Below are 25,599 nucleotides of genomic sequence, written 5' to 3'. Positions count from 1 at the left end.
TATTTAGGCCTGGTTCCCCACATGAACAGACACCATTTTAATTAAGGTAGTATTTTTTTTAAACTAATTAGGTTAATGTGATGCAACTTTGTGGGTTAATGGGATGCACGTTTGTGGGTTAATGGGATGCACGTTTGTGGGCTTGCCTACACACAAGAGTTGCACCAGTTGAATTTAGCTTAGTTTAAAAACGGATTTAGGGCTTGTCTTCACGTACAGTGCAACAGTGGCACAGCCGCACTGCTGTAGGGCTTTAGTGAAGACACTACTATGCTGAGGAGAGAGCGGCTCTCATTGGTGTAGTTAATCCAGCTCTCTGAGAGGTGGTAGCTATGTACAGTGTGCCCTTCTTGAGTCAACAGCGTGCCCTTATTGAGTCAACCGTGTGCCCTTGTTGCCAAGAAGGCCAATGGCATTTTGGGGCATATAAGTAGGGGCATAGCCAGCAGATCGAGGGACGTGATCGTTCCCCTCTATTCGACACTGGTGAGGCCTCATCTGGAGTACTGTGTCCAGTTTTGGGCCCCACACTACAAGAAGGATGTGGAGAAATTGGAGAGAGTCCAGCGAAGGGCAACAAAAATGATTAGGGGTCTGGAACACATGACTTATGAGGAGAGGCTGAAGGAACTGGGATTGTTTAGTCTATGGAAGAGAAGAATGAGGGTGGATTTGATAGCTGCTTTTAACTACCTGAAAGGTGGATCCAAAGAGGATGGATCTAGACTATTCTCAGTGATAGCAGATGACAGGACAAGGAGTAATGGTCTCAAGTTGCAGTGGGGGAGATTTAGGTTGGATATTAGGAAAAACTTTTTCACTAGGAGGGTGGTGAAACACTGGAATGCTTTACCCAGGGAGGTGGTGGAATCCTGTTCCTTCGAAGTTTTTAAGGTCAGGCTTGACAAAGCCCTGGCTGGGATGATTTAGTTGGGATTGGTCCTGCTCTGGGCAGGAGGTTGGACTAGATGGCCTCCAGAGGTCCCTTCCAACTCTGTTATTCTATGATTCTATGTCAACATAGCGCTGCCTATGTATGGGATTAGGTCGGTATAACTGCGTAGCTCAGGGTTGTGGATTTTTCATACTCCTGAGCGATGTAGTTATGCTGATACAGCTCTCTAGCAGGGATCGGCAACCTTTGGCATGCGGCCTGCCAAGGTAAGCCCCCTGGCGGACCGGGCCAGTTTTTTTACCTGCCACGTCCGCAGGTTCAGCCGATCGCAGCACCCACTGGCTGTGGTTCGCTGCTCCAGACCAATGGGGGCTGCGGGAAGCAGCACGGGCCAAGGGATGACCTGGCCATCATTTGGGATCCCAACTTCAACCTTTGTTTTACTTGTTTATCGTGTTGAAAGGGAGCATGACACAGATATTTGAGCACTGAACTAGGAGTTAGGACTCCAGAATTGGGTTCCTGAATCTGCCAGCGGGCAAGTCACCTTCCCTCTTTATGTCTGTTTCCCCATCTGTAAATTGTGGGTACTTAACTACCCCATACGGAGCTGTGGGGAGGTTCATTAGCATTTGCAAAATTACACTGAGATCTTCAGATGAAAGGTGCTTAGAAGTGGTAAATAATACCTTGATTCAGATGAAAGAAAAGGAGTACTTGCGAATACAGACTAACACGGCTGCTACTCTGAACCCTTGATTCAGATGATTCGTGTCATTGTATTTCAGACCCAGCAATTAACATTAGAAAGGTTGGCGGGTGCAGTTGTCCTCTGAAAAGGGACATGCTGTGTTGTTATCTCCCATTGTTCCTGTGCTTTGCTCTGTGGCTTTCCAAACAAACCTGGTTTCCCTCCCCGCAGATTGTGAAACGCTACTTTACTGATTCACATAAGTTCAGGCGAAATTGTGCTCCCTTTAGCACTGCAGAACTAATTCGAACTGAGGAGGAGGAGGAGGAAGCAGGTTTTTATTCTGGCTCACCCACCATCAGCAAGCTTGCTATCAGAGTATCCATGCAGCAGCATAGTTTTCCAGGGCCATTCACTGCCAGCCACCACTGTGGAGCCTGCTTTCTGTTCTACTGTCTTTCTACCTTCCTCTGAGCATCTGTGTGAGAGGAGTGAGAAGCTCAGCTGGAGCTTACCCCTTGCTCCCTGGGCCCAGAGAGTGTTCCTGTGCCTTTTCCCAACCCTGCTTTCTGTCTCCAGCAACAGCTTCTTTCTTTTTTTCTCTCCCTCTTTCCTGATTCTATCTTCCCTTTTCTTGGGAGACAACTGAAATTCATCATTCGCCTACAGCAGAAGTTGGTTTTGGTCCCATCATACATAACAAAGCCGAGAGAGAGAGAGATGTTTAAAACAAACCTTCTTTTCCTTTCCATCAAGTATCATGAACATGCCTGGAACCATATACACACATTCCTGGCAGAGCATTGTCACAGCTCCCCCAACTCAATGGCCCATGGCCCATCTGCGCGTGCCCCCCCACCCCCATGTTACCAGGCTTCTGTGGTTACAAAGTATTACAGTGGAATCATCCCTGCGTAAGCCTAAACTCACTGGGAATTTACTGCTCACATTCATCTTCCTGTTCCTGAACATATGGTATCACAGCAAGGGGATGGGTCAGCTCTATTGTGCTACCAGAGATCATAACGCTGCTAGATATTGTACGGGGATTACTGGATTAGCTGGGCACTGTTTCCATCTCCTGGTGCTTTGTGAAAGCTGAGTGAAATTTATAGGGTGAGATGGATCTGTTGTAGCTTTATTTGACTGCACACAGCAGTAGCGCTCTAACAACTAAGTCTACCAGAGGGGCTCTGACAGAGGAGTAGTTTTGACAGAATTTACTAAGAAATCTGGATGCCAAACCTTCCCCATGAAACTGCACTGCAAGACTCTGAATTCACAGCAGCTGTACTGGTATTCTGTTTAGGCAGTAGAATTTGGGGCAAAAGTCAGTTAATTTCAGCGAGAAATAGCTTTAGCCCAAAGTCCCATGAAGGTGTTTATATAGCCACTATCAGCATAGGATCTGAACACTTCCCAAGTATTCAAAAATAGAAACAACTGCCTCTCTCTTCCATCCCTCCTTCCCAGTCTGTTGGAGAAGTTTATGCGGTGGGGTTGGGTGGGTGTGTTATATATCACTGTGTATGTCTAAGAAGATTTTACACATAAGGAATTGGAGGGTATGATCAGAGTTACAATATTGTCAACCTGGGGCATTCAAACATCATGAGGTTTGCTTTAAGATTTATAAACAAAAAAGTAGGCTCTCTTTTAATTTGCCTTCTGATTTCTGAGCTTTTTGGGTGCATTTGGGTCACATTTTCAAGCTTTTCTCTGAAACCGTGAGCCACCATGCCTCAGTGAGTCACAGCTGGGGATGCCAAATTCAGGGCAGACTGCTGAGAAATGGGGCAGACTTGCCCCACACTGGTGGATATTCTATCATTAGACTCTACTAAGCCAGTAATAAAGTGAACTTCTGTAGCACCACACTGGTTACCAACAAGCCAAAAACAGGATCTCCTTAGGCATTCCAGCCCTTGGCTTACCACCCACACACTGAATTTTATGATGAATGGTTACTGAAAACCCATTTTGTCATATATAGAGTCCTTCCATTCCCAAGAGATCAGCCACATTGCCAGGTCAATATATAACTCAGATCTTGTGCAATAATCATACTGATGCTAATCTTTTAGTAACGAAACACTAAAGGTTTAATCATAAAAGAACAGAAGAGAGTTATAAATGATTAATAGATCCTATACATACTAGTGATTGCAAAGTCCTTATACCAGGTTTGAAGCAGTGATGGAAGAAACTGAAAGCTTGCAAAAGTCTCTCTGGAATTACTCAAACAGATTGGGGGGGGCGGGGGGCTCATCAGTCCTGGTTCAAAGCTTCCTTGTTAGAAATCCAGTCCAGAGAAAAGAAGCAGCAAATGAAGAAAAAATGGAGGTATCTCAGGTGCCTTTTTATATCCTCTCCCCATGTGCATGGAATTTTACTGGCCCAAACAAAGCCCACAGCCCAGGTTCATGGAAAATTACTGGCCCAAGATGGAGTCCAGGGTCACATGAGCATATCACATGCCCTTATATGCTTTGATGACTCACAGAGGCAGCTATTGCCCATATTCTTTCTGAAGCATCCACAAGAAAGGCTTACTAGGCGGGATGGATAATTTCAATGGTCCAATGTGAGTTGAGAGGCCTTAATAGGCCATCAACACATAGTTGTCTGGCCCTAATGTAAATTCTATCCAGTGGGTGTTACCCAGGAATACAACATATGTGTAAGATACCAGGACACAGTCAATATTCATAACTTCAGATACAAAGATGATACATGCGTATAAACAGGATAATCACACTTAGCAATTCAGAACTTTTCCATTGAGACCTTCCATGACCTACTTAGTACAAGATTTGTTGCAATTGTGTAACAGTGGCAATGTCAATTACATAAATGGTCATATTCAATCATACAGCATCACACCATGTGGGCTAGAACTTACAAGAAAGAAGGAAAGAAAGAAAGATACTCACAAAACCACTTGACTTTAGGGGCTAGGAGTTAAAAAAAACACCACCACCAACTTATCTCAAGGCTCACGATAAAACTGTGAGAATTTGCAACACTGCATTTACAACATTGCTTGAGATCTTTCCAGGTAATAATCAGTGTGCTGCCTGTCCTGAATCTGTCTATACAAATGCCATCTTGTAGCTGCCAGATAAAGTTGCAGTGCTGACCTATGGAAAGACTGTATGGGGTATTTTTTCCATCATTGGGGTTTCACTTATCAGAACAGTCCCTGAAGTTTGAGGTTTCAGTTTCATGGAATGAGTTTGATGCTCCTGAGCCTAATAAAATACAAGTTGTGCAGCAACTTCAAGCTGCCTGCTTTAGATTTCACTCTGAAAGCCTTGGGGGAAGAAACCTCACGAGTAAGAGAGTAACACCTGGTCAGACTCCTTTGATAAACTCCAACTTTCTAGCTGGCCAAAGTTTCCTGATTTTGATTTACAGTACAGACTGCACATGACTGCAATCCACCTGTGATATGGTGTGGACTGGTTAAATGTTGTTAGTGCAGGCTCCTCCTGTTATGGGGGTCTCTGAACCTTGATGGGATGCTTTGATTAGGCCTGTATGTACTGTGTCTTGGCTTCAAAGGATTACAACTATTTCCAATTGAATTGGATGGGCTAGCCTAGTGGTGGGCAACCTGCGGCCCGCACGCTACCCATAAAGGTAATCCACTGACGGACCACGAGACAGTTTATTTACATTGATTGTCCTCAAGCACGGCTGCCCGCAGCTCCCAGTGGCTGCGGTTTGCCGTTCTCGGCCAATGGGAGCTGTGGGAAGTGGCGGCCAGCATGTCCCTGTGGCCCACGCCGCTTCCCGCAGCTCGCATTGGTTGGGAACGGTGAACCACAGCCACTAGGAGCTGCAGACGGCCATCCCTGCAGATGATCAATGTAAACAAACTGTCTCAAGGTCCGCCAACAGATTACCCTGATAGGCCGCATGCAGTCCACGGGAGCACAGGTTGCCCAGCACTGGGCTAGACACTGCAAGGACTACAATCTCATGATGTTTGGCACCTTTTGGAGGAGGGACATTTTGAACTTTGCTCCAGGATCCTGTGTCTGGGCTGAAGTGCAAAATCAGGAGGTCCTACAGGGATTGCATTGATAGGCTGGGAGACAGAAGGGCAGGGCTGGCTAAGGGAAGCTGGAGAAGAGAAAGGAAGCTGGGCCTAGAGCTTCTACCACCTTCTGTAGTGCTGCCTTGACAGAATTGAGTGTCTGATGGGACTGGACCTAGAGGCAGTTGCCCTTGTTGGGAGTTGGAGATTTGAAAGGCTCTGCTGTCAAGCTGCCGTTGCTGAGACCACATGATTGGTGCAGGCCACGCTGTACCTGCAGGCCTGCTAGCCCCAAGCTTCAGCACCTTGACTCCTTCTCAGCAGCCAGCCACTGAAAGCTGCGGCCAGAATGTGCTGGTTGCACTTGCACTGGTGGATTCTGAGCTGTGCCCACAGACAATTGTGGAAAGTGTGAAGAACCAGCGATGGTCCTCCTTGTTTGGGGTGACCCTATCAGTCCCTCGGTGGGCTGGCGTGCAAGCCATGGCACTAGGGACAACATCTCATCACAGGCTAGCCAAGGTGAAGACCAGCGAGCTTGTAAGAAAACCTTAGTGCTGGTGGTTTTGTTTGATAACGAGGATTGTTACCAGCTACTGCTGTGTCAGTCTGAACCTGCTCTATATGAAAGTGTCTCGCTCCTATTATCTGGACTGCCTCTGCTAATTCAGAGATACCTAGCGCTGCCCTTGAACTCCCATTCGTCAAGCGTGCCATTGCAAGGAAGTGTCTGGGATTTTAAAACTGCAGGGGAGTGAGCACAACTGGAGGGGTTCAGATGGTATAATGTTAACCAAATTAACGTGTACGTTTAAGTTTTGGGTTTTGTTTTGTTTTTAACATAAGCCTCAGTTGTAGTGAGTAGTGGTTACATTTACTTTAATGTTTATAAGTTGTTACCATTAGCTGAACTGTTGTGATGCCACCTATTAACTTGTCACAATCAGTACAGTACTGTGCTACTCTATTTTATTCTGTTGCATCATCATTGCATTTTGCTCTATTACTTCTAAGGCCTGGTCTACACTACAGAGTTAGGTTGACGTAAGGCCGCTTACATCGACCTAACTGTAAGCGTCTACACTAAAACATAGCTCCCATTGATGTAACTTGCCCATTACACCGACTTAATAACTCCACCCCCATGAGAGGCATGACACTTAAGTTGATGTTGTTAGGTTGATGCAGAGTCAGTGTAGACACTGCACTGCTTACATCGACTGTTGCTGCCTTTCAGAAATGGTCCCACAATGCCCCACACTGACAGTTAAATTGATGCAAGCATGCCTGGTGAGGACGTGTACCACCAACACAAGGAGCATAGTGTGGACGTGTAAAACGAATTCCATTCCTGCAGTGGCTGTACATAGACATAACTTAGGTCCACTTAATTTTGTAGCATACAAGTGCCCTAAGTAAACCTGTTCTTGGCTCCCACTTGGATGTTTAATGCTTTTCTTGAGTTGCTTGTTTATATCATAGCTTGCCCATTGTAGCCTCCAGGCATCTTCTGGGTTGAAGGTGGATGACAGAAGAGCTTCTTAAGCCATCCAGAATGTTCAGGAGGACTTAAGGTGAGCGAATGAGGTTGTCGTGGAACAGGAGCTTTTGGTTAGTGAGAGCTTTCCTGTACTTGTGCAATGTAGTCCTCTCTTGCCGGATAGTTGGAGGACTGAAGGCCAAGGCTGCAGCGTGGACTTCAGGGTGCCAGTTACAAGTGTCGTAGGCATATTTAGCTGGATATTGAGAAGGTCTGTGTGCGAGTTTCTTCCCCAAACAGGTGTGCAGTACTCAGCCATGGAGTAAACTAAAGCCAGCATTGCCATGCATAGCGTTTGAGCATCACAAACCCAGCTAGAACTTGCTAGCTTTTGGATATTGACATGTGTGACACTAAGAAACCCTGTATTCACACCTTACACAGTATTGTGATAATCTTTGTGCAAAATATGCCTTGTGAGGTATCATTTGAAAACGAAAAACTCACTGATCATTAACAATTTTGCATCAAGTATGTACATGGTAGGTATTAAGAGTTATGGACATATGCTGGAATGATAACTAAAATGTTTCAAACCAGGTACATTGGTAGAGTTGTTAAACAGGTCTATCCTCGTCAGAGGCACGTGTATTTACCTATAAGTAGTAAACAGACCCATCAAGCCAACATACCAGACAGCACAAGGAGCACTCATGTGGCTGATGCTGTCCTATCTCTGTCAAGCCTGTGCAAATCAGAGCCACCTCTGTAGCCCTGAAAAATAGCTCTGGAGCCTTAGATTGTCTGTGTATTAGATTGTCTGTCACCGAGCTAATGTTAAATAATCCACAAGGAGGCAAATAGTACATGAAGTGCCCCTCTGCTAAGGCGCTCAGGGCACAGTATAATCTAATAAAAAAGCCCCCCTCGGAAAATTCCTGCAAATAAACCCCATCAGGTCTTGATACATAAATATGGAAATAGTTGTGAAAACCCTGAATTATTATCTAACTTCCCAACCCCAAGTATTCAAAAATCGTTAAGTCAGGACTGTGATATTTTGGGGACCTCCAGACCAGTAAGGGGTTCTATCACCACCTGTCCTGTAACTTTGGATGCCTTAATGCTACGCTGCTATGCAGATCCAGTGCTACCCATTGGGGGCACCCTAAGCCAGAATATTTTGGGGGGCCCCCACAAGACTAAAACAGGCAAGTTCTTATAATAAAAAGCAAATGGGGGGGCTCCCTTGAGCTGCTCAGGGTCCTAAGCAAGTGCTTAGTTTGCTTATGCCTAGCTCCAGCTCCGCTGCTATGGCTCAGGGCCCTGACACCAGTAGCCAGCCCACAAGCACAAAGGTCTCACCCTGGCTTCCCACAGCCTAGTTACTCTTTGGAAGGGGACACCAACAACCCTGCCAGCCCTGAGTGCCCCCAAAGCCATCCACCCCGAGTTCCTAAGTACCAGACGCTGGGATGTTTCCCCTCTGGTTCATTGCTCCTGAGGGTGTGAAACCTGCCTCCTCCGCCCCTTATCAGTTCACCTTGGGGGACACATTCCATACTATTTGCACACCAGAGACCTGCTTGGGGTAAAAATAAATTTAAAAAATTTAATAGAAAACTCACAGATTCAAAGATGAAAGAGTAGGGAAAGGAAACATGTACAACTTACACAGAACATAAACATCAAGATGCAACTTCAGGCTTTACACTTCTATAGGAGATAAATTCCCTTTTCTAATGTAAGTTACCTAGTGCCTCTGAACAGGTTCCCAGTGTACCAGAGGGGATCCAACATTCAGACAGGCCTCTGCCTTGAGTTCTGGATGCCAAGCCTCAGACACAAGCCTGCTTTTATAAGGCTTTTCCTCCCTTTTTTCTTTCCCTTATTCCTGGCCTGATGACTCATGGTTACTCAGGGTGGAGAAAACTCCCACCTTTGTAGTTTTCTGAGCTTGGGGCTTTCTTTTCAGTGCCTTTCCAGTGTCTTTCCATTAACTTTAATAGTCCACCATTGTCTCTTTCTGGCTGGACAATGGGTCATTACTAGGAACCAGTGTCATGTAAACAGCTGGCTTGGGAGACGCCCCTCCCTGCCTGCTTGCTTCACCCACCCTGTTTTGAGGTGCTGCTGCAGTTGCACCACAGATGCAATTACAATGTCCTATATATACACACATACATTCGTAACCATAACCTGGATATATATCTCCTAATGACCAGCATGTTCAGGATATTACATGTTTTCACAAAAGACTTTAGTTGACACATTTTCATACACAGTAACATTGTATACAAACAGTTGATACAGTTGCTTATTCCTTGGGGGTACAGGCCCCCTGTTCTCCCTCGGGGTGTTTGGACTCTGCTTGTCAAAAGACCCCACAAAATGATGAGCGGGTTTTTTTTTTTTTTTTTTTAAACATTTTGGTTTCTTTTTATTTGCTTTCTGGTTTCTGAGCCTTTAGGTTTCACTTGCTTCACATTTGTTAACTATTCTGTGTAACCAAGATGGCTAGAGACTTTCATTTGAAAAAAAGTAAGCTAAGATTCTCTTGCAATCTCTTGATTCCAGGAGCTGGGGCTTTAAATAATGCACCAAAAATTACAAGAGTTGGAAACACTGCAGTCTTAGGTCTCAGACTGTCTATTCAGTTCTACAGAGTTCCCCAAATCTAGAAAAGTATGTACCCCCTTCACCTGCAACCTTTTAAATCCATTACCTAATCAGAAAGTAGCACCTACTGGAGATTTCAGAGTAACAGCCGTGTTAGTCTGTATTCGCAAAAAGAAAAGGAGTACTTGTGGCACCTTAGAGACTAACCAATTTATTTGAGCATAAGCTTTCGTGAGCTACAGCTCACTTCAAGTGAGCTGTAGCTCACGAAAGCTTATGCTCAAATAAATTGGTTAGTCTCTAAGGTGCCACAAGTACTCCTTTTCTTTCTACTGGAGATTGGGGCCATAGTATGCTAGGCACAGTACAAACACATAAGAGATGGTCCCAGCTCCAAATAGCTCACTATCTACTATTTATACTGTATATAGCACACAAAGCCACACCCAGTGTGGGTCCCATTGTGTTAGACCCTGTACAAACAAATAGCAAATGGCAGCCACTGTCCAAGAGCTGACAATCTAAAAGTCAAGATGTAACAGGTAGATGAGACAAACAAGCAGGCTAAATTGTTGCCTAGAAAAGACAGGGTAACAGATGTAATAAGGTGTGCATGATTCTGAGCCATTCAATAGTAAGCACCACAACATGCCAGCTGCCTAAACCATTCCCAAATTTTAGTTTCCTATATGCATCACAGCAGAGATGGGACTTGAGAAGAAGAAGATGGTGGCTTTGCAGATTTTTACTGTGTGCTTTTCCCCCTTTTTGGTAGGAAAAAAGGAAGAGAAGTGGGGAACTAAAGAAAGCCTTGGTAATGGTTTTGACTAGAAAATTTAAATGAAAAATTTTAATTTAATTTGGAAAAAGAAAATTTCACAAAAAATCATGAATGAGAAAACAATGTTTTGCATCATTAAAACAATTGCATGGAAAATATTTCTCCTTTTTTGATCAGCTCTAATGTTTTGTCTTTTCTACTTGTTTTTTGTTTGTGATTCAAACTGTTTGGATAATGGATTATGGGGTTTGGAGGGAGAGGTAGGAAGGGAGGAGTTAATTAGGAGCAAGGGAGTAGAAAAGTAAAAAAAAGGAGGAGAGGGACCTTGCACAGGAAGGGAAGGAAAGGGAAGGTGAGGAGAGAAAAGAGGAGTATGAAGCTGGAGAAGAGCATGAAGAGCAAAGCGTGTAAGGTACATTGGGAGAAAGGGGAGGAACTCAGAAGAACCAGCTAATCAGCAAATTGAAAGCCAGTCTGACATCACCAGGATACAAGAAGTCAGGTAAACTATCTAGTTCCTGGAGCTTTCTACACCCCTGGAAGTTCTTACTTTGCCCACTTCTGCATCCACATGGCTGGATGAGGGAGCCATATGGAGTTTGGTGTCTCAGAAACTCCTCCAAATTCAGCAGCTGTGAAAAAAAAACTAAAGAGGGTGAATAAATCCATAGTTATTGTAACCCGCTCTTCTCTCCAGATCATCTACGAGCAGGCAAGTGTTCACCTCTTGACTGGGTGCCTGATGTTCTTGAGGATAATGAAGATCCGGGGAGGCCCCAGCAGTGGTGTTGGAGAGGTGGGAAACTTCTATCCACCCATCTGCAGCAGCTCTCTTCTCATAGGAAGAAGAACAGTTGGCAGTGCCTCCACCTAGTTATGCCCTGTTTACCTCTGTTAGGGTACCTTGGTAGCTTCCAGGAACAACTCTGGCCTAAAACATGCAATAGGCCTAGCCGGTAAGAGCAAACGATAATTCTTCTGCTGCTGCTTTCATATGGAAATAGCAACATTTACAAGTGAATAGAAAGGTTTCAAATCTATTTGAGGACTTCAGGAGATGCAGAATAGACCTTTGCTATGCCTCCTGGGAATGAAAAGATGGGGCACTTATTCACAATGTGTTTGATGGTTTGGAGGTCTCTGCATTCACATGGTGGAGAATCCTTGATTTTCCATTTGTGCATCAGGTACATGCATCTTCCATGCAATATCTTAATATTGTTGATGGTTGTCCACTGTCTTCAGTGGAGAAAGAAACCAGGTGGTTTGACAAAGGGGTCATCAGGGAAAGCATTAAACTACTTTTGGTACTGGCAGCTCAGACCCATGAAAAACTGTGTCAACAGCTTTCCATCTCAGCAATTTTGAAGCTAAGAGGATGCTGAATGCAAACTTCTGTGGTGATGATCCTAACCCCCCGTGAACTAGGAGTCACCATCGATTTCAAGCCTTACCTACCAACAACATCTGAAGCAAGTGAGCTATAAAAGGAAGAGTCACACTGTCACATTTGGGGGTGGAGGGGAAGAAATCCAGAGCAGTGAGGGGTTGTGTCATCTCCTGCCCTGTAACCTTGAGTGCCTCACAGCTTCTAACCTGGGCCGCTCAGATATAGTCTAACAGCAGGCAGGTCACACCCTGAGTGTCTAGTGTGCTAGATAGCTCCGGTTCAGCAACTCTGACCCCAGCAGCCTGTGTACAGCGCTGCAGCCGCTCTCTGGTTTCCACCAGACTCGGTTGCTACTTGCAGGGTGACCCCAACACATTCCCAGTCTGGAATTTTCCCCAAACACTGTGCTCTGCAATGTCCAGCCCTCTCCGGGCCACTTCAGAGGAATAATAAGGTTCATTTGCTCTTTTAAAGAAACAAAAATACATCACAGCTTATTAACTTAATGGGGCAAATACACCCTTCCCTTTAACCCCAGCACTGAGTTGGTTTGTGGTAAAAATGAAATAAATTTATTAACAAAAGATACATCAGATTTAGTGAGTTCAGGTACAAGGAATGAAGGTAGAAAGAGTCACAAGTAAAACAAACAAAACAAAACACACTTATAAAAGTCTAGAACTTAATCTAGCAAGATACAAGCTTTGTTCAAGATGGTTTCTCTCACCAGTCATTCTTCCCAGCCATGGCTGATTTTCTTTCAGTCAGGACCTTCCACAAAAGCACAAGGTGCTGGCTTCCCTTATCTTCTCAGATGAAAGATCCTTGCCTAATCAGACAGAGACAAACACCTATAAGATCTCTATCAAGCATTCTTAAAACTACAATACCCACCTGCTGAAGTGAAAAAACAGATTGACAGAGCCAGAAGAGTACCCAGAAGTTACCTACTACAGGACAGGCCCAACAAAGAAAATAACAGAACACCACTAGCCATCACCTTCAGCCTCCAACTAAAACCTGTCCAGCGCATCATCAAAGATTTACAACCTATCCTGAAGGATGATCCCTCACTCTCACAGATCTTGGGAGACAGACCAGTCCTCGCTTACAGACAGCCCCCCAACCTGAAGCAAATACTCACCAGCAACCATACACCACACAACAAAAAAACTAACCCAGGAACCTATCCTTGCAACAAAGCCTGATGCCAACTCTGTCCACATATTTATTCAAGTGACACCATCATAGGACCTAATCACATTAGCCACGCCATCAGGGGCTCATTCACCTGCACATCTACCAATGTGATATATGCCATCACGTGCCAGCAATGCCCCTCTGCCATGTACATTGGCCAAACCAGACAGTCTCTACGCAAAAGAATAAATGGACACAAATCTGACATCAGGAATCATAACATTCAAAAACTGGTAGGAGAACACTTCAACCTCTCTGGCCACTCAGTAAAAGATTTAAGGGTGGCAATTTTGCAACAGAAAAGCTTCAAAAACAGACTCCAACGAGAAACTGCCGAGCTTGAATTAATATGCAAACTAGATACCATTAACCTGAGTTTGAATAGAGACTGGGAGTGGCTGGGTCATTACACATATTGAATCTATTTCCTTAAGTTAAGTATCCTCACATCTTCTTGTCAACTGTCTAAATGGGCCATCTTGATTATCACTACAAAAGTTTTTTTCTCCTGCTGATAATAGTTCATCTTAACTAATTAGCCTCTCACAGTTTATATGAGTGGTTGAGTCATTATACAAAGTAAAACTATTTCCCCTTGTTTATTATGACATGAGTGTCATTGGGGCTGGGTTTTTACACGGCTTTCAGACTCAACTAAGCAGCCACTAGTTGGCACTGTTGCTCCACTGCAAACGCTGATGAAAAGAGCTGCGTGACAAACAGCAGCCTCAATAGCGCTCCAAAGCCTAACCATCAACAAAACGGAAGGAACAGGTTTTAAGAGAGCAGTTTGTCTCATATATATTAACACCACTGTACTCAGACAGTGGTGCTGGCTAACTGTATTGGTCCAGCTGCATTTAATCAAGGACTATCATTGGCCAGGAGCATTGCCTTTAATAGTGTTTGCAGCCTATGTGCCCTTTGTCATGGCCAGTCTAAATTTTATAATTATCACCAGGTCATTGACAGTCGTGGTCCATCAGAGCTCCAGCAATAAGATGTGCATCCTTCTCCATGGTCTGCAATGCTGCCCCGAGAGAATTAAAAGTATCATGGCACAAATATTCAAAATTACAAAGACAAATTGTGCATGCTAATAATTCTAGTACCTCTGCATACTAGTAACTGTGCATGCAAGTAACCAGGCAGATATTTTGCTTGTAGTTTGCATGCACAACTACAAGTCATGAACCCAGTAACTGAATAAACAAACCATAGCATGCTTTTTTATGCACAATTCTTAACTTTTTTAAAAGTTTAACTGTGTATACATTCCATCCTTGTTCAAACTGTATCACTGACATAAAGGCAGTATAACTTGCAAAATATTGATGAAAAAAGCAATATCTGAATGCAAAAGATTTTGAAAAATTCAGAGTCATTTCCAAAGTAATGCACAGCAAAATCCTTCGTCACAAAAGTAAGATTATTTAAAACTCCCTAAAAGGAAATCCAGACTGAGGTGTTTTCTACATGCATGAGACTTGGGAGGGTTGCTTTTTCACTGCAAAAAGAACAGGAGGACTTGTGGCACCTTAGAGACTAACAAATTTATTTGAGCATAAGCTTTCGTGAGCATGCATCTGATGAAGTGAGCTGTAGCTCACGAAAGCTTATGCTCAAATAAATTTGTTAGTCTCTACGGTGCCACAAGTACTCCTTTTCTTTTTGTGGATACAGACTAACACGGCTGCTACTCTGAAACCAGTGATAACTGGTGTGCATGAGAGAGGTTGATGCTGCGCGGCTATAATGGAAATGCAGCTCAGCCAGAATTTGTGATATGGAGACACAGACATTTGGCTTTGGAAATATTACAGTGTGGCAAGAGGAAAACGAAACCCCTGTAACTTTGCCACTGTGTAGCTTTTCAAAAGTTGAGGAAGTTTTGAAAAATTAGGGTGGAAAAAGGAAAAGCCCCCCTACCCCCACAAAATAACCCAACAAAAAATACCCACACAACAACCCTGGATAATATTCAGTGTATTACACTCTCTAGCAAAAAGTGAAAAAGGGGGGCAGGAGGCAGAATAAATAGACAATTTGAAATTGTGAAACTATTAAAAAAATTGTTTGCAAAACATTAGAAAAAAAATTCAAAAATGGTTCCACTTTGAACCCTGTGAAATGCAAACAACCCTGTGAAATGCTCTTCAAAACTTCACATTTTTTGAGCCAGCATCGCTTAGGGGCTTTTACAACAGCTGCATGCAAACCTGCACCCATCCAGAGACCTCCACTAGTGACTTAGCACTGGCACGGTTGCACGGCTGCCGGCTGTGGCTGTAAGGCAGGTAGTGATTGTTGTAATGCAAATGTTCCTGAGAAGGGCTGAGGGAAGCTTGGATTGAACAGAAACAATGGTGAGAGGTGAGGGGGGTTTTCTGGGTGGTCGTTTGTTTTGTGGAGAGAACTTTCTAGAAAAGAAGAACGATTGAGAAACAGCAAAGAGTCATTCATTGAAAGAGATGACTCAGTTGAGGGGGGCTCTGAAGAGAAAACTGGCAAAGCAGAAGTTACCTATTTTATTGAAAAAAACAAGAACAAGAGGGAGCTTTGTCTAAATATTGTGCCACGGAAAATATGGCAACGGATTTAGCAGCAGCAGCAGCAGCAGCAAAATACTTTCCTGCTGTGTTTGCAGCAGCAAAAACTAGAGAACACGCCAGGGGGTCATCTACACATTGCACAGGGGTTAATAGCCTGAAAAATAAGCAATTAGTTCCTTTATATTGAGGGAATATGATAAATTCCTTGGAATGGATTGGGGGAGGGGTGTGGGACTGAGTTCTCATTTCTGACTCTTCCCATGAACTCCGAAGTGGGAAGGGGAAACTGTTCCCTTCTGCAGTCCCATAAGAGTTTCTCCATGGATTGTTAGCTAATCCGAGAACATTATGCTAGAGATTTTTCCTGTGCAGATGTATTCACTCAGATCAAACCCACCACTAATACGAAGGCAGTCAATGATTGTAAAACATTTACCAAGGAAAATCCTTGCATATCTTAAAAGGAAACAGAGATACTAACTATTCATTTCCCCCTGTTTTCGATATTTATTTACTGTACTGGTTATAAAAACAACGAGTCCGGTGGCACCTTAAAGACTAACAGATTTATTTGAGCAGAAGCTTTCGTGAGTAAAAACCCCCCTTCTTCAGATGCATGGAGTGAAAATTACAGATGCAGACATAAATATACTGGCACATGGAGAAGGGAGTTACCTCACAAGTGGAGAACCGGTGTTGACAGGGCCAATTCGATCAGGGTGGATGTAGTCCACTCCCAACAATAGATGAGGAGGTGTCAATTCCAGGAGAGGCAAAGCTGCTTTTGTAATGAGCCAGCCATGCCCAGTCCCTATTCAAGCCCAAATTAGTGGTGTTAAATTTGCAAATGAATTTTAGTTCTGCTGTTTCTCTTTGAAGGATGCATCTGAAGAAGTGGGTTTTTTACTTGCGAAAGCTTATGCTCAAATAAATCTGATAGTCTTTAAGGTGCCATCGGACTCCTTGTTGTTTTTGTGGATACAGACTAACACGGCTACCCCCTGATATTTGTACTGGTTATGTTACTCGATCTAGTTACGTACAAAGACCCCAATCACAGTGGTATCTAGGCATGGGGATTACAGGCTTAAAGGTCCCACCTATGCACCATGGAGAGATGGCATATTGCTGGAACATCATCAAAACCGAACAGGCCAGTCGGAGCATGAATTTAGACAGTCTAGGACAAAAAAATCTGTGAGTCCAAATTGTACACTGAAGTCTCTTTAATTCACTGTCCAAACTGAGGATGTAAAACACCTTTGGTGAAGTACAAATCACTTCAGTTATGGTTTATGGACAAGATCTACAAAGTTAGGGGCTACTCACTCCTCTTTAGTCCACAACAGACCTTCCACTGACATCAATGGGAAGTTCAGGGAGTGACTGAGGGTTGAATTTGGCCCCTTGTGGTAACTAAAGTTTTATTTAGTAATGTCACATTCAGATTACTTCAGTGGGAAAAAGTGACAAGGAACTTTTAGGCCCACTGCTATCGCTGTTCTTTGTTTAGTAAGCCATTTTCACATGCAGTCGCAGTAACAGCAGAAATTAGGTGCACCTAATTATTTGAAAGTCAAGTTCATAAGGTGCCATCACTAGACTTAAGAGTTAATATATCACTGAAAAGAATGTGGGCAGATCACATCACAACCTGGAATAGCCTTGTCTGCAGACTCTGGAAGGCCACATCAGATTTTGCATTGATTGCTTTTCATTTACATTTGGAAGGTTTTCTTCACTCCCCTAATGGCTAGAATCTGAAGGCCAGATTCTCAACTGGTGTTAGGGAGTGTAGCTCCATAGATTTCAATGGAGCTATGCCAATTTACACCAATTGGACAGCTGCCCCTTACCTTTTAAAAGACAAAAGCTTGCATTCTGCAGAACCTAAATTTGACATGGGGGTTAGATAAATACTACTAGACAGCAAGATCTGGCCCAGGGAGCAGGTGTTGGACCCCACTGGCTTAGATATTTCTTTGCAAAACCTGCTCTTTTCAGGTCTGTGAAATGCTTCTTCAGTTTTATTCAGTTCACTCTTATTGCATTCATTGCAGTTCATCTCTTATTGCATTCAAAGCAGATGACTAATGGATGCTGTGCTAAACATTTGGTGAAGAGGGTACAAGTTGATCCCAACCCACACACATCATTGACTTCACTGGTAGGTCTTCTGTAAAACAATGACCACTGTCTGCTTTAATGTGGAGTTCAGACTGCTTAGGTACTCAAAGGTGTTAGCCTGTTTTTCTGAAAGCCATGCCTTTTTGGAAAACAGTATCCTGCTTCTGAGGTCAGAGCTCAGGTCTTTTCTCAAGGCTCCCAACAGAAGTGCTGGAAACCTAGTCACTTGCATCATTTAAATCTCGAGTGGATAAATTAGTGGAGAAATTTACAGTAGAGAACAATTCTACTGTAGTAAAATGTCCAGGGGATGGATGAAATGACCTAATACAAGATTTTTTCATGCTCTCTAATTTCTATGATTAAAGTAGTTGACATCAACCTCTTTACTATTTGGCCTTCTAATTAACATTACCATGCTATTCTCTCCACTAGTAGGGAATCTCATGAATAACCTGCTAATTACTTTGAAATAACTGTAAATATTTTAATGACCACCATTGTAGGACAATCTGATATGCTGCTATTATCAGATACTCCATTCTTCATTCTCATGCACGCTCATGTCTGTTCACGCTAAACTAAGAGGTGGCAGACTCACTGCTGTTCCTTGCTTCTACAGGATGTCAGACTGTTCCAAAGTCCAATCAAATGCTGTGACAACAAGCTCCTCCTGCCACCATATCTGGACTAACTCCTTCCTTCCACAGCTAGCTTCCAAACACTATTATGCATTAAGTTCTGGCTTGTTGATAGAACAAGGGACACTAGTATGTTCCCGTTAGGTGCCTGAAGACTATAATGGGATCACCTCAGTCTTCTGTCTTCCAGTTTGTCCCCTGCTTAACCTATCCTAAGCCAGAGCCTTCCAAACCATGAATTAACTTTGTTTTTCACCTCTTTGCTCTCTCCACAATCTGAATGTTGTATTTTAAAGCCAGGCAAAGTGTACAAAATATAATAGGTGGGGTATGCTTAGGCATCTGATTTGAAAGGTTTTCCTTTGTTTTTCTTATTTCCATACTTTACAGCAGTGATACTCAGCCATCAGTGGTTCAGGACCCAAATTAGCAATCAACATTATCCAAAAGAGCCACAATGCATTGTTTCGTTTACTATAGTACTATATATTCACATTTCAGCAGTATGACAGGGAAAGTATTTAGTTTGTCTATCTATTATTCTCACAGCAAAATGAGAGACCAAGTATTATTTTATCAACAACTATTGGTTAATATAGTAAAATCATCCTGATTTAATTATTAGCCAGTCTAAGTTATTAACCAATCACACAGTGTTTAAATATCATATGCTGCAAAGAGCCGCAGGGAGACGCATTCAAGAGCCACTTGCAGCTTGAGATCCACAGTCTGAGTATTACGGCTTTACAGGAACAAACAATGAGACATACTCCCCATGGTGTCCATTATACTGCGGTAACAGATGCATAATGTACAGAAAACGCTTCTCCTGCTTCCCTCAGCTTGGGTTATGTTAAGAGGAGAATGTTCAGGATTGATGAGAGCACTGATAAAACCACTGCTCTGCCAATTCCACCATGCATGTGACTTGCAATGAGTAGATGCCAGGCTTCCCCTCCTGGACTTGGGACTTTGTGCTCCAGTTAGAAGGGGATCCAAAAGGTATCAGATAAGAAGATGGACAAAGCAAAATAATCAAACAAAACCTGAAGGACTTTGAAAATGAACATATGGAGGGGTGACACTTTAATAAGTTTCAATATGTTTCAGCATTTAGTAATGAGGTTCGCTTAGAAGAAAGAATTACATTCTCTCTTAGAAGGAAGCTAGTCACCAACAGTTAAATGCTGAGGTTTTTAAAACAGTGCAGGAAATTTAGTCACACATTTTTCATTATAATGAATGTGAGATTGTGCCTAAATCTCCTGCGCTAATTTGATACTCAAAGGTTGGGGGTGGGGCAGGCAGAACAGATGTGGGGGTTGGAAGGGGCAGGCAGATTTGATATCACTTTCATTTCTGTAGAAAATGATAGACCTCCCACTTTTTTCCAGCCCACTGGAAGCACTGACCATTACACCATCTAATCTGACATCTTGATAATCACAGGCCATTAAATTTCACCTCTGTATTGAGCCTAGGTAAAAGTGGTAGAAAAAATAAACCATTGTATTGACAGGTAAACATAATAGAGGGGTGAACAAGGGTCTGGAAGTAGAGAAGAAAAACTGACTAAGTTATATTCCATGTAAACGTCTATTGCAGAAAGACCAGAGAAGATTCCCTCTTTAAATCTCTCCTTTGCTGTGTTGCCTACAAACCCTGTTAGGCTACTGGTGTGCTAAGACTACTGTCTATCATGCTGACCAATATTATCTCATTGTTTCTGTATATTCCCACATTGGTCTCTCTCTCTTTTCATCTGTTGTCTTTTGTCCTGTACTTAGATTGTAAGGGGTTTGGGGCAGACATTGTCTTTTTACCGTGTACACACAGCACCTAGCACAGTGGGGTTCTGCTGCAGGACAGTGGCTCACAGGTGCAACACAATACAAATACTGTCATAAGAGAAGCAGAACAACGGAGAACTTCACCAGACAACGCTCACTAGGAAAAACCTGGCCATCTCTCCAGAAAGATACTGGTGAGCACCTAATATGAACAGAATTTAACTGATCTCTATGGCCAGAGGGCAACGTAACTTTAGCTAAAGTACAAGACTATTAATGGTATAAAATATGAACTTCAACTACATGACAGAGGGAAAGATCCTTAGGAAGATTGGGCTTGTTTACATGCAGAGTTGCACTGGCTTAACTAAAGGAAGTGATTTTAAACCAATATAGTCAAGGCAGTGTTCAGTTTAAACATACTGAACTTAGCGCCGTTTAAAGAAGCTGATTTCAGTTTAGCTTAAGGCAGTCAGGAACCGGTTAAGGTAACCAAAAATAAACTACTCCAACTAACGTAAATGTCCACACTAAATGGCTTGAAAAAAAAATCATACCAGAGTCAAACTGGTGCAACTTTCTTACGCACACAAGCCCTTAAATTGAATGTGATCATTAGTACGTAACACACACACTCTCAGTTGCTTCCACGCCCTCTGAAACAAACAGTTATGATGCATGCAACTCAATGTTTGCTTTATCTTTTGCTGACCTAGTTTTTCCATCAGCTGTCAGGGTAAACTCCCCTCACTGCTCCACAATTATCCCTGTTCCTTAAGATTTAGATACTTGATAAGAGCTCCCCCCTCCTACCTGGACGGGAGCAAAGATTAGAAGTTTCACTTTTACTCCAGAAAGGTATAGTTCATTGAACTTGTACTTTGGAAACCTCAAATTGCATTTTGATGGTAGCACTAACACGTAGGTCAGGATATGGAGGTTTAAACCAAAGGTCCTTTAGTGTTCAGTGTCAAAGAGTAACTCTGCTTACTATGTGGCCAGGATTCATGAAAGGAATTTGTACCATTCGCCCCCTCCAGCTTGTACCACTTTGAAGCCTGAATCAATGTTCAGTATTTGAGCAGCAGCTCATGAAATTTTGAGGGCATCGTACTGCGTAGGGAAGAGTTCCTCAGGACAGAAAGAAGTAGGTTTTATAAAGCCCTACCTCCACCTTATGCCTTCCAGCAGGAAACTCCTAGAGCAGAGTCACAGGATAATAGTAGAATGTTCTGTCTTTGTTAAGGAGGGGGGGAGAGGAAATATGAAGGCTTAACCTTAAACACTGACCTGAGTGTTTTCCTGAATAGGGATGGACTTGAAGTTAAGCACACACTTAAGTGCTTTGCTGAACTGGGGCCAAAGAGGGGTAGAAGTAAACAGAAAGAAACACAGCTTGCAAAGAGCTTCTTAAAATAAGTGACATTAGCGGGTAAATATAATAAGAGATACTTTCAATTGATCCAGATTAGTGGGATCTCAATGATGGTTTCAAATTCCATTTTAATACCATAAAATAATTAGCAAACGAGCCTAAATTCTGAGGGAGTGAAATCCCTACCCAGATCTGATTCTGAAAAGAACCCCTACATTTATAAAGAACTGGCCAAGGCAAAACCTCAGTCTCAGAACTTCTCCCTCTCGTCCCCCCACCAATCTTGTGGTATTAGACGAATGAATCCAAAGCTAGATTGTGTAGCTTGAGCCCATTTCTAATATTAGTTAATAAATATCAAGCAATCTAGGTTTTACAGAGGCCTCAATTTAAATGCACTACAAAAATCTTAATAAAAAACATTTTTAAGCCAATGCAGACCTCTATCATAGTTCAACACACAGGAGCTTTCTGGAGGGAAAACGAGGGCACCGTAATATGCCTCAGGGCTTTTACCACACTTCCTATGGCTTGTCTGAGAGCTCTGTCCTGGGATAATGAAGAGCTGGGCCTGACAGCTGGGACATGTACTATGCTGAAATAACTCATAAGGGAACTAGTAGCACGCAAAGCTCTGCTGTTTGACTGCTTCAGCTGAATGATGCTGGCTAATCAATAGTGGTGATCAGCAAATATAGGGAGTCACAGTGTTTTGATTTATTCAGTTCAGTGACACAGTAGATGCTGTTGTGCGCTTCTCAGAAAGTAGACTCTGCTTCCCAAAGTTCTCTAGCACCAAGGAGGAAGCCAGTGTAATCTCTATAGTGCAGGAGAGCTTATCCGCAGGGAAATTTCTAGAAGGTTCTTTAGGGTGTCACTTGCCCTTAGCACACACTGCAATGTATGTGCAGAAAGCGTGGGGTATGTTTATATTAGAAACACTACAGCGACACAGCTGCAGCGCTGCGGATACACTGCTGTAATGTAGACATGTACTACAGCAAAGGGAAGGGTTCGTCCATTGCTGTAGTAATTCCACCCAGTGCTGGGTTAAGATACAAGATAACTAAGCTACAGCTTAGGGCCTCACAATATGAGAGGCCTCTAAAAAAGAAAAAAAAAAAAACCTGACTATTTCAAATTTTATCAAAATTGGTTGATAAAGAAGATATGGAAAAAAGAAGATTCTCTCTAAATATAGACATTTTTGTTCAAATATGACAAAAATATACACATCTGACTACACAAATACCCTTACCCTACCCTTACCCTTCACTAATTGTTCATTATCGACAGGCAGGAGGCCAGAGCTGAGGAAAAAAACAATAGTTTCACTTGTAAAATTAGTATTTCTACAAGTAAGTCTGCTATCAGTCTCCTAAGGCAGCATTTTGTTGGCCAGCTGCTACTGGGAAAATTCTGACCGTACCTTCATAACTTAATAAATAAACAAATAAATAATCAATCTCACCGCTGATAAAAATCGGGAAAAATGCGAGGTTGGAGACTGCAGTGACGTGAAGCAATTCTGCCAAGCTCATACCTGTATGTTAGTGTGTTCTGTCTTCTTTTGATCTGTACATATGTTCAATTGTATATTTTGGTGAACACGCTGCTTTCTGCTTCATACACTATCCACACTTCACATGATTGAGTTTGCAGGTGATCATCTTATGGACTTGGGTCGAGTGGATCTTGAGAAGGATAAATTTGTGTTGGCTTCCCTCCGTCAGCTTCGGGAACCTTCACAGTAAATATCAGAGAGTGCTGAGGAAAGGATAAACAGAGGGTTTTGAGAGAAGTGAAGGAAGATACACATCTCAAAATATTTTGAGTACTTGGTGACCAAGTTATTTCAGACTATGTGCATATATGATTTATAGGCTATTAAAGCCTATAATATTCATTATATTTGTTTGAATATAGTGAGAAAAACTAGCCTCTCTCAATGCCTGTCTGGAGATTACCAGTCTTTTTTCTGGTAAATTCTCTCTCTTTCACACATATAGCTTGTTGTCACTCTGCGTCCAAGGTGTTTACTCAAGATTAATTAATGGTCCTGGGGGAGTGTCGTGGATCAGGCCCATGGTCGGGGCTGGCGGTAGAGTGGTGGGAGTCAATAACTGGGTGGGGCTTCTACACCTGTTGTTTTCTGGCAGGTGCCTCCCCAGCGGTTGGGCGGGGTTGGGGCCTTACCCCCCTTGGCTCGTGCAGGTGGGTAACTCGCTCCAAAGGTTGGCCTGAGTCTCTGGGGGTCTCGGACCTTTTACCTCACACCTCCGACCCTTCAGCAGCCAGGTAGTCTTCCATGAGGGTGGCAGCCTCAGAGAGTGAGGTCAAGTAATGACGTTTCACCCACTCCCTCCCTCTGGAGGGGAGGCTCTGCATGAATTGCTCCAGCACTACCACTTCAGCCACCTGAGCCCCCGTACTCTTCTCTGGCTCCCGCCAACGCCAACAGCTGTGCTGTAGCTTCTGGGCCACGGCCCGGGGCGAGCCCCCGGTGGGTATCGCTCCCGGCAGAAACGTTGTCTGTAAGTTCCATCTGGTCAAGGATCGCCGCTTTGACTTTCTGGTGATTCTAAAGCATCCTGCAGGTCTAGATTGCAATCAACAGCCTGCGCAGAGCCAGTCAGATATGGTGCCAGGAGGGTGGCCCAGTGTTCCCCTGGCCACTGCGCCGTGTTGGCGACCCTTTCAAAGGTAACCAGAAATGCCTCTGGGTCGTCACCAGGCCCCATCTTGGTCAGGCATAGGGGTAGTCCCATCAGGCCCCCTGCGGCTCCCAACCCGCCGGTATGGGCGTCCGGTGCGGGGGTGGGCCTCCATAACATCGCCACCTGTGGCATCAGGCATTCCTGTTGGGCCTGGTGCAGGGCGGACACCTTCCGCAATAGCTGTTGCTGCTTTTCCTGCTGCTGGGCCAATTGCTGCTGCTGAACCGCCATCTGTTACAAAAGCTGTATTTGATGCTGCTGCTGCTGCTGCTGCTGGGCCACCTGCTGTTGCTGGCTCTCCAGCAGCCATTTTAGGACCTTCTTGGCCTCCATTCACATTGGTCACTAGGGGATCCTCATGGCCAAAAGAAAGAATGGCCACAGGAAAAAAAAATAGGGGAAAGAAAAGGGGTGACTGTAGCAGGGCTCTCTTTCAATAGGCCTCCCCCCAGGCCCAAACTGTTACCTGCATTCTGCACCATGTTGTCACAGGTCAGGCCCACAGTCGGGGCTGCACGGTAGAGCAGCCAGAGTCAATAGCTGCCCCCAGGACTAGGGGTTGTGCGGCCCAGCGGCTGGAGTCAGTCACTGTCAGGATGGGCTGCCACCTCGGGGCGGGGGGGAGGCAGGGGCCAGCGGCCAGGATAGGGGGACCCGGGCCTTCACTCTCCACCGGGTCCCAACCCAGGGCCCTGTTGGTGGCGGGGTTGCCTGCCACCAGCTCGGCGGGGATCTGGCCGAAACAGGCTGAGCTAGCTTCCAGTTGTCCAACCAACTCCCGGTAAAGACTCCCTGGGCTATTTCCTACCCACTTCTCCGCAACTCGTGGCTTCCTAGTTCCCTCGGTTCCTTCGCCCTCAGTCACATCCAGCGCCTGGGGATTGAGGTTTGCTGTCAGCTGGCTGGCCTCCGTGTCGTGAAGTGCCCGCGGCCCTTCAGCAGGGGACAGCAGCACATCTCCTTCCCCTATGGCGATCCACCCAGACTGAGCCAGGCTGCTCCCTCTTATAGTGGTGTTGCACTTTGAGCATACCGTGGGGGGCATGGCTTCCTCAGCCCACAGTGAGGGGTTGCATGCCCCGTCACAGGGAGACAAAGGATAGAGAAGCAAATGCGAAGAGAGATGTCTGCCTAGAAAAAAGACTGGGATTTTCTGTTTGGCGGGTTTGGAGTGCATAAGATATTTTATTATAGGTAGTATGCTATGTAAAAATTCTTCTATAGACTTATAAATCACACACCATATGCATAATACATTGTATTTCTACAGTATGGCAAAAGAAAAAATCCCAGCAATTC

The sequence above is a fragment of the Natator depressus genome, chromosome 1 (genome assembly GCF_965152275.1).
Source record: "Natator depressus isolate rNatDep1 chromosome 1, rNatDep2.hap1, whole genome shotgun sequence".
In the NCBI taxonomy this organism is placed as follows: domain Eukaryota; kingdom Metazoa; phylum Chordata; order Testudines; family Cheloniidae; genus Natator; species Natator depressus.
This window is presented reverse-complemented; position numbering follows the sequence as displayed.